Genomic DNA, 8,859 nt, shown 5'->3' with positions numbered 1-8,859 from the left:
GGACATCAGGGAGAAAACGCATATCTTTTCCCAAGGTATTGAAGATGCCAAGAAGAAGGCCGTTGGAGACTACATTGCCTCTCCGCGTTTTGACGACCTGATGGTGGATTCTTATAGAAGGGGATTCAAGATGAACCGGTGGATGATCCAGAACACGTATCCCGACCTCGACGTTAGTGCCATATCCACTTCGCGTATAACTCAGGAGATGGCCAATGCTGCCGATGGCGAGCCGGATTCTGAGGGCGAGGCAGGGCCTTCGGGTGTTGTTGAAGTGCCTTCTGATGGGGAAGAAGTAGCTCCGAGCTTCTAAATTTTTTTCTTTTTTTTTGTACTCTCCTTTTTCTTGCAATGGAATAGACAATCTTTTCAGCTAAAGTGTTGTTCTTTTTTTTTTTTTTTCGAACCGATTTTTGGTCGAACTGATAATATGCCAATCTGTTTCTTGCCCGGGTTATTGTACTCGCGCGACCTGTTTTGGTGTCCTCTGCTCCGCTTGACTGATATTTTGCCGAGCTGATAATATGCCCGACTTTTCTTTGCTTGCTTATGCCGAGGTTCCTCTTGTTGGCTCTGCATCTTGGCCCTAAGGCTCTTGTAGCGATTTCGTCCACTTCGCTTGGCGGTTTATAGGTAGTATCGCCTTAAGTTAACAATGTTCCATGCTCGGGGTATTTGTTTGCCTTCTAAGGTTTCGAGCTCGTATGCCCCCCCGAGCACTCTCTTTACTTTATAGGGCCCTTCCCAATTTGGTCCAAATTTGCCCATGCCGGGTTTGAGCACCATAATCTTACGAAGGACCAGGTCGTCGACCCGGAAGCTTCGCTGCTTTAATCTGGCGTTGTAGTACCGAGCTACCTGCTGCTGGTAGACCGCTGTCCGGATGTGTGCGAGGTCCCTTACTTTGTCCAGTAGGTCAAGGTTGGTACGTAACTCATCTTCGTTCGTCTGATCGTCATATGTTTCTAGTCGCAATGTTGGTACTTCGGTTTCCTCCGGGATTACTGCTTCAGTGCCGTAGGTGAGGTTGAAGGGGGTTTCTCCCGCGACGGTTTTTTCTGTAGTTTGGTGAGCCCATAAAACACTTGGTAGCTCTTCCGCCCACAACCCCTTAGCTCGATCTAGATGTGCTTTCAGTCCGCGCAGGATGGCTCTATTCATTACTTCTATCTGACCGTTTGCCTGCGGATGCGCGATTGATGTGAAGTTCTGCCGAATCCCCATGTTCTGGCACCACTCTTGGAACTTGATATCCTCAAACTGCTTGCCATTGTCGGAGATCAGTACCCGAGGTAACCCGAAGTGACATACTATATTCTTCCAAAAGAAGTTCTGTATGTTTTGGGCCGTAACTGCTGCCAGAGGTTCGACTTTTATCCACTTTGTGAAGTAATCTACTGCCACCACTAGGAATTTTCTCCCACCTGTTGCTGGCGGGAATGGCCCTAGGAGGTCAATGCCCCATTGTGCGAAGGGCCATGGGTTGGCGAGGTATTTGAGGTCGGAAGCAGTCTAATGGTGGATATTAGTGTGCTTCTGGCACTTATCGCATTTTCTGACGAGCTCAACGGCTTCAGCCTTCATCGTTGGCCAGTAGTATCCTTGTCGAAGTGATTTTTGGGTGAGTGCTCTGCCCCCCAGGTGTCCGCCGCACAGACCTTCATGATTGTTGCGAAGTACGAGCTCGGCTTCGGCAGGTCGCAGGCAACGCAAGTAGGGGAGCGTGTAGGACCGTCGGTACAACCGTTCGTCAATTATGATGTATTTGGCTGCCTGGCGCTGCACCCTCTTGACCGCATTGCGGTATGCAGGGAGGGTTCCATCTAGCAAGAAGCTCGCGAGTGGGTCGATCCAGCTTGGCTCTGCTTCGAGGATGGGAGCGACCTCCTCTGGCCCACTGAAAATACTAGGCCGATGTAAGTCCTCTATGTACACGGTTCTCATGTTGTTGCGACTAGTGCTGGCTAAACGGGACAGAGCGTCGGCTTCAGTGTTCTCTGACCTCGGGATTTTCCTGATGAAGTGTGACTGGAAGTTGAGCAGGGCCTCTTTTACTTTCGCTAAGTATGCGATCATGGAGAGCTCGCGTGCTTCATACTCGTCCGTAACCTGGTTGACCACGAGATGCGAATCGCTGCAGATGACTATGTGCTTTGATCTTACCTTTTGCGCTAGGTTCAATCCGGCTATCAGTGCTTCGTATTCTGCCTCGTTGTTAGATGTCGCGAACTCAAAGCGTAATGCGTATTCCAATTTTGTGCCACCCGGGCCGCATAAGATTATTTCAGCCCCGCTGCCTTACTGGTTCGAGGAGCCATCTACGTGAAGGATCCAGGGTTCCTCATCTCAGTTTGCGCTTGGCCTGACCAGGAGAGATGCCACACTGGCTACTACTTCATGGGGTTCAGACTCTATTGGCTTGGGAGCTCTGGGTTCGCCCGAACTAGGGACCTCGGGCTTAACCTGTTGAGGGGCTTCGAGGCTAAAAGTGCATTCGGCGATAAAATCTGCTAAGACTTGAGCCTTAATTGTGGTCCGTGGTTTGTACTGGAGATCGTACTCGCTGAGTTTGATGGCCCACTTCGTCAGCCGACCGGAGACCTCGGGCTTCAGCAAGACTTGTCTTAGGGGTTTGTCGGTTAAGATGACAACGGTGTGAGCTTGGAAGTACGGATGGAATTTTTGAGCTGAAATCACCAGTGCGTACGCTATTTTTTCTATCTGTGGGTATCTCGTCTCTGCTCCCTACAGAATTTTACTAATGTAATAGACGGGCCGCTGGACCCGATCTACTTCCTTTATTAGTACCGAACTGACCACCTCGTTGCTCGCCGAGAGGTATAGTTCTAAGACCTCGCCCTCCTCGGGTCTGGCTAAGGTTGGCATAGTGGCGAGGTAGGTTTTTAGCTCATCGAACACGAGCTGGCAATCTCGGGTCCATTCGAACCCTTTGCCTTTGATTGCCTTAAAGAAAGGCAGGCAGCGGTCTGCCGATTTGGACATGAAGCGGCTTAGAGCAGCTATGCGGCCGTTTAGCCTCTGAACCTCTTTTACTTTCCGGGGTGGTTTCATATCAAGGATGGCCTTTATTTTGTCCGGGTTGGCCTCAATACCATGCCGGTTGACAATGTACCCTAGAAACTTACCCGAGGTGACACCGAAGACACACTTGTTTGAGTTTAGTCTCATTCTATAATGACGCAGAATTTGGAAGATAGAATCCAAGTCTTTTATTAATTCTTGCGAGAACTGTGTTTTGACGACCATGTCGTCTACATAACATTCTATTTTCGTGCCGATTAAGGGCCGAAAAAGCTTATTTACAACTCTTTGGAAGGTCGCCCCAGCATTCTTTAGTCCGAAGGGCATGACCTTGTAATAGTACAGGCTGAACTTGGTAATGAAGCTGTTTTTTTCTTTGTCGGACTGGTCCATCTTGATTTGGTTGTAGCCTGAGTATGCATCCAGGAAGCTTAGCAGCTCATGTCCCGAGGTCGCGTCCACTAGGCGGTCAATTCGGGGCAGGGGAAACAGTCTTTTGGGCAAGCTCGGTTCAGGTCGGTGTAATCAACGCACATGCGCCACTTGCCGTTAGCTTTTTTCACCAGCACTGGGCAGGCTACCCAGCTCGGGTAATGAACTTCCTTTATGAAGTCCACTGCGAGGAGCTTTTCGACTTCTTCGTCGATCGCCCTCTAGTGCTCCGGGGCTAAGTTGTGTTTCTTCTGTCTAATGGGTCTAACTACAGGGTCAGTGTTAAGTTTGTGAGTTATAAGGCCAGGGTCAATACCGGGCATATCTGCCGCGGACCATGCAAAAATATCTAAATTTTGAAGTAAGAAACTCACCAGTTCGGTTCGTAGAGACTCCTTAACGGAGGCACTGATCTGTAGCGTTCGCGCCGGATCTGTAGCCGAGGTTGGGACTACGACTGTTTCCTGAGTGGGCAAAGCTTGTTCCTCGCCCTACTCCGCAGGTCGCTCCAGTTCGAGGTCGTCGGCTGCCTTGGTTTTTCCCTTCAGGGCGGCAACATAGCATTTGCGGGACTCAAGTTGGTCGCCCCGCGCTACCCCCACACCAAAGTCCATGGTGAACTTCATTGTCATATACTAGGTGGAGACCACTGCACGCAGAATGTGCATAATTGGCCGCCCTATAATTGCGTTGTATGGGGAGGGGGTCGCGACCACCAGGAAATTGTGGTCGAGTCTTACCGCGCACGGCCATGTGCCGACTTCCACAGGTACTGTTATCTTCCCCAGGGGCCTGACTTCCTCTCCGCTGAAGCCCACTAAAGGAGAGTGCGCGGGCTTCAACTTGCTTTTCTGCAACTGTAATTGGTCGAACGCCGATTTGAAGAGGATGTCCGCTGAACTGCCTGAGTCCACAAGAACGCGCCGGACTTCGAAGTCGCTGATCCTTAGTTTTATGACGAGCGCGTCGTCGTGAGGATAGTGAACACCTCGCACGTCGTCTTTTGTGAAAAAGATCGGTTCTTCTGTCTTCGACCTCTTTGGAGGGTTTTGCTCCTCTCGGGCTGCCTCATGAACTGACGTCCGTGCTGCTGCCGAAGTAAAACCTGCTACAACCGAACCGCCTACTATAATGTGGATGGTTCCCCGAACTGGCCTCTCTTCTGGGGGAGGTCGCTGCAAGGCTTCGGCCGGTCTGTTGCTCGACTCAGGGGCATCCTTTCTGTGTTCCCCTTTTCGACTTGCTTTATTACTATTGTCATGTACAAAATGTCTCAAGTACCCACGATGAAAACTACAGTATAAATTTTTGTTCATTTCGTTTGGGTAGCTTTTTAGGCGAGGTGGCCACTTTATGTAGGGGGCGTCCTTGATCGTCATCAAGATCTCAGTCTGCCTTGTGTTCAACGGCGTGTAATCCGTCCGAACTGCTAAGGGAGCTCGGGACGACTAGCTTGGCTTCGCCTCTCGGGTCTGGCTTCTTCTGTCGCCTAGTGTAGTATCATAATCGAGTCTAGGGGTCAGGTGTAACTTTTCAGTTTTGCCCATCAATCTCCAAGGTCCAGGGCAATATTAGAAATCTGGTCCGGTTCAAAGATTCAAGTAATCCTACACTGCATGTGCCTTGGGTCTCACCCTGGCGGCTGAGACAGGCCACCCCAACATTTGGCAGCACACAGGTGTGCTGCCTTGGCAGGATAAATCTCCCCAGACTTATCCAACGGTTGTGAATATTCTAAACTAACACGAGTCTCATTAAGTGTCCAGTCTAAGGGTCTTACATAGAAACATACCACACGTCATGAATCAAACATGCACTTTATTCATTTACACTAAATGTCAAAAGTACATCAAAATTGATTAGAGCTAAGGGCATACAAAACTATCTAACAGTAGGGATAGGGATGCCGGTGCCCTGCCTTGAATCCACCCGTTGTCATTCCTATATTAATTGTTAATTATTAGTTGGTTTTTGTAATTATTTTTATTTATTTAAAGTTAATCAAATTTTCATTTAAAAATAATAACATTTATTAAAATTACTATAAATTATTAATAAAGCTAAATTTATTAAATTAACAATAATCATTTTCCTTAAATCAACATTAAATAAAAATATAATTATTAAAATTTTAGATATTAACAATAACTTTGAATAATTTTGGTTAATTAACAAAAAAAATTGATTATTAATATAATATTAATTAATATTAAATAAAATTATTAAATCTTTCAGACTTTCCCATGCATCGCATGGGTCCCCGCTAGTAGAAAAGTAAAAGCATTCATGTTGTTAAAAAAACAAAATATCATATCTTCCTTATAATTTCAGGTATTTACTAAATCCTATTATATCTTCCTCACATTACTAACCACCCACCGCTTTATCTTTCAATGTTTGGGGTAGAGAATGACGTTTGAACTTTAACATCCGTTTGAACATGTTAATCAAAAAAAAAAAAATGAAAAAAAAAATATCGATTTTGCCCCTTCCCCTACCCCATGTTTTGTTTAAAAGTTGGGTAAATTACATGAGGTCGGTGACAAAGACCTCCTATAATTTAATTTTGAATGTTAGATAAAGACCTTGCTCAGTTAGTGTTCCGCCAGTTAATTTTGAAAAAGATTTTCATCCAATTATTTTATGTTTTTTAAATGCCCAAACTATTTTTTTTTTTAAATTTATTTTACCTTTTGTTTTAATTTATAAAATCATCTTTTATTTTTTTTTACTTGTCTTTTCCATTAAAGTTAACGGAAATGGCTACGGTAAGGACAATGGTGAATGTATCTAGAGTTTTCAAAATCCATGCCCAACCGGTGAATGTCTCTTTTTAATTAACTTGCCAAAGATTTTTTATTTTTTTTCCCTTTCCAACGATGAATGCCCCTTTTTTAATTAACTTATCGAAGATTTCTTCATTTTCCAGCAACAATCACTGGTGAGATGTCAAAAGTATTTTCTGACGAGAAGCAATAGAGGTATTTTTGGGTCACTTTGGTTTTAAGAGAAAAGAAAATAAAGGTTAGAGGGGCATTTTAATAATTTAATATATTGGGGGTTTTTATCACAAATTAAAATATAGGAAGTCACAAAAGGGGTCTTCGTAATTTACCCTTAAAAGTTTGATACGAGAGGATTTATGCCCTTTTACATTTTTTACTCAACTAGTAAAAGTGATAAGATCAAATGTATGAACCAAGTAATGGAGACATGGTGTGTTTAGTGGGTTTAAATTTTGTATTCCATCATCAACAAAAATATTTCTTATTTATTATGCTTGTTTTGTATGATATATGAATATAGATTATCAGGGATTTATGCATTGTAGGTTGACCTATGTTACCCAAACACTTGGATCGTTGGGCCTGACAAGACAAACGACCCCTGGTTCCCCTAGCCTCACCTTGGTAATTGAAAACTATGAAGTGAAAATTTTATAAATAAACACAGTAGATTGTGATCACAATGTTTATGTTCTTTGGGTGTAATGTAGCTTGTCATGTAAAGCAACCTAGCAAGTCTCATATGGATAGAGACAACAAAAATAAAGAAGTTGTGGCACGAGAACCAAATGTACATCCATCTAACATAATTGAAGTTGGAAATTTTGAAAGGCTTGGACTGTGGATATTGTGCAATGTATTTAATGAAGTTTACTTCTCTATAACAGCAAAATTGTGATAATGGAGTGGGGTTTGATACCAGTATGTCACCACCATTCTGAATTTACAACAAACTCTATCTACAATTTAGGTAAAAAGAACCATAAAATGACTCCAAGCTCACAATAATTTGAACCAATAAAAAAGAAAAGGCAAATTAATAGAGCATACACAACGAGAATGCTAGTTGAAATATCGGGCCAGAAGTAATCGATAAATGTGTTGAGATTGGAGAGCATGTGAAGCTTCAACAACGGATGCTGCTCATTCAACACCGCCAATAGGCCACTTGCAGAGTTCACCATCATCGCCATGGAAGCAAATATTGCACGTTCTCCTTCCTTTTATAGGGTTTCATCTTTGTTCTTCTTGTATTTTCACAAGACTAATAATTGATAAGATCGAAGCATGGAATTTTGGGGTTCGAATGAAAGTTTGAAACAACAATATCAGAACCTAGTACCGATACCACGTCCTATGGAGTCCCAGTGGAAGAAATTGAATGTTTTCTAGTCTGGTTTCATAGGTTTCTTCGGGATCCAACAACCATCTGGAACCATGTCTTTAAGGTAATTTTTTAAAATAAGCATAAATCTTATGGTAAATTTCTTTTTTTCACTATATCCTATTTGATGGATCTGAGAAAGAGTGGACCTAGTTGAAAGCAGGGGCACCTTCTCTCCATTCTCAGGCAGACCTCATCATCATCAAAGCTCACTTTTCACATGGACTCCATTCGCAGAGAGGACTAAGGAGGCGACTTGAAGAGGTCTGAGATCGCAAATTTCATTCAGCATTCCCACCTCACCTTCACCGTAATTGGTCCATATATTGAATTTGGACCGACCCAAATTGGTCCAAAACATTCATTGGATTAGATTGGACCTGATCCATTTATAATAGACTCACATTGGACTAGATTGGATTGGATCAAATCCAATCCAATTGACACCCCTACCATAGAACCTGTGCAATGAAAATTCCAAAAAGGAAAACTATTCATACTTTTAGTTTAGAAGTAGTATACATATAGATTTAAAAAGTCACGTCACCATTCTCAAATAGAAGTGCAAACAATTCCTTACAAGTGGTGAATTAAGTTTACAAACCACTAGAGGGGGTGATTTATAATACACGACACGTGAAACTATACTATAACGGTATTGGTTGGTGTCCACTTGTCTGTTCATGACTCTGTACAATGTAAGCTCTTGAAGTCGCACTAAAGGAACAGCATTTTGGAAAAAGCCAGAATGGTAAAAGAAGAAAAAGCAAAGAAACTGGAACCAAGCAAAAGTCTAAGACTGGTCCCCTCCAGCTTACCACTAAGTAATGAAAATGAAGATAACTAGTTAAACCTTCCCTAGTACAAGCTATGTGAAGGGTCCCGACTCTCAACCTTTATTATATTTTGAAATTAATTTGTTATTTATAAAAATAATAATACTGTAAAATATTGGTGATGATTTCTAGTTTAAGCAGCAATCTATCAACCCCACAATTTCTGGGCCTTGCTGGTTTTGTAATCCCAGTATGACCCATAATATTTACAATAGCACATACTATACGAAAATATTTTATAAGAAAAATCTCTGGTGTCGAAGGACTTTGACCAATCAAATTTTATAAGAAAATTTTGATAACCAGCTTTGATTGGGAATAAGTTTTTTTTAGTATCATAGTCGAACCCCATTCCATATTAGCATTATTTTAAGAAAAG

Source organism: Nelumbo lutea, chromosome 1 (genome assembly GCF_056320005.1).
Source record: "Nelumbo lutea isolate HS-2025 chromosome 1, American lotus-T2T, whole genome shotgun sequence".
In the NCBI taxonomy this organism is placed as follows: domain Eukaryota; kingdom Viridiplantae; phylum Streptophyta; class Magnoliopsida; order Proteales; family Nelumbonaceae; genus Nelumbo; species Nelumbo lutea.
This window is presented reverse-complemented; position numbering follows the sequence as displayed.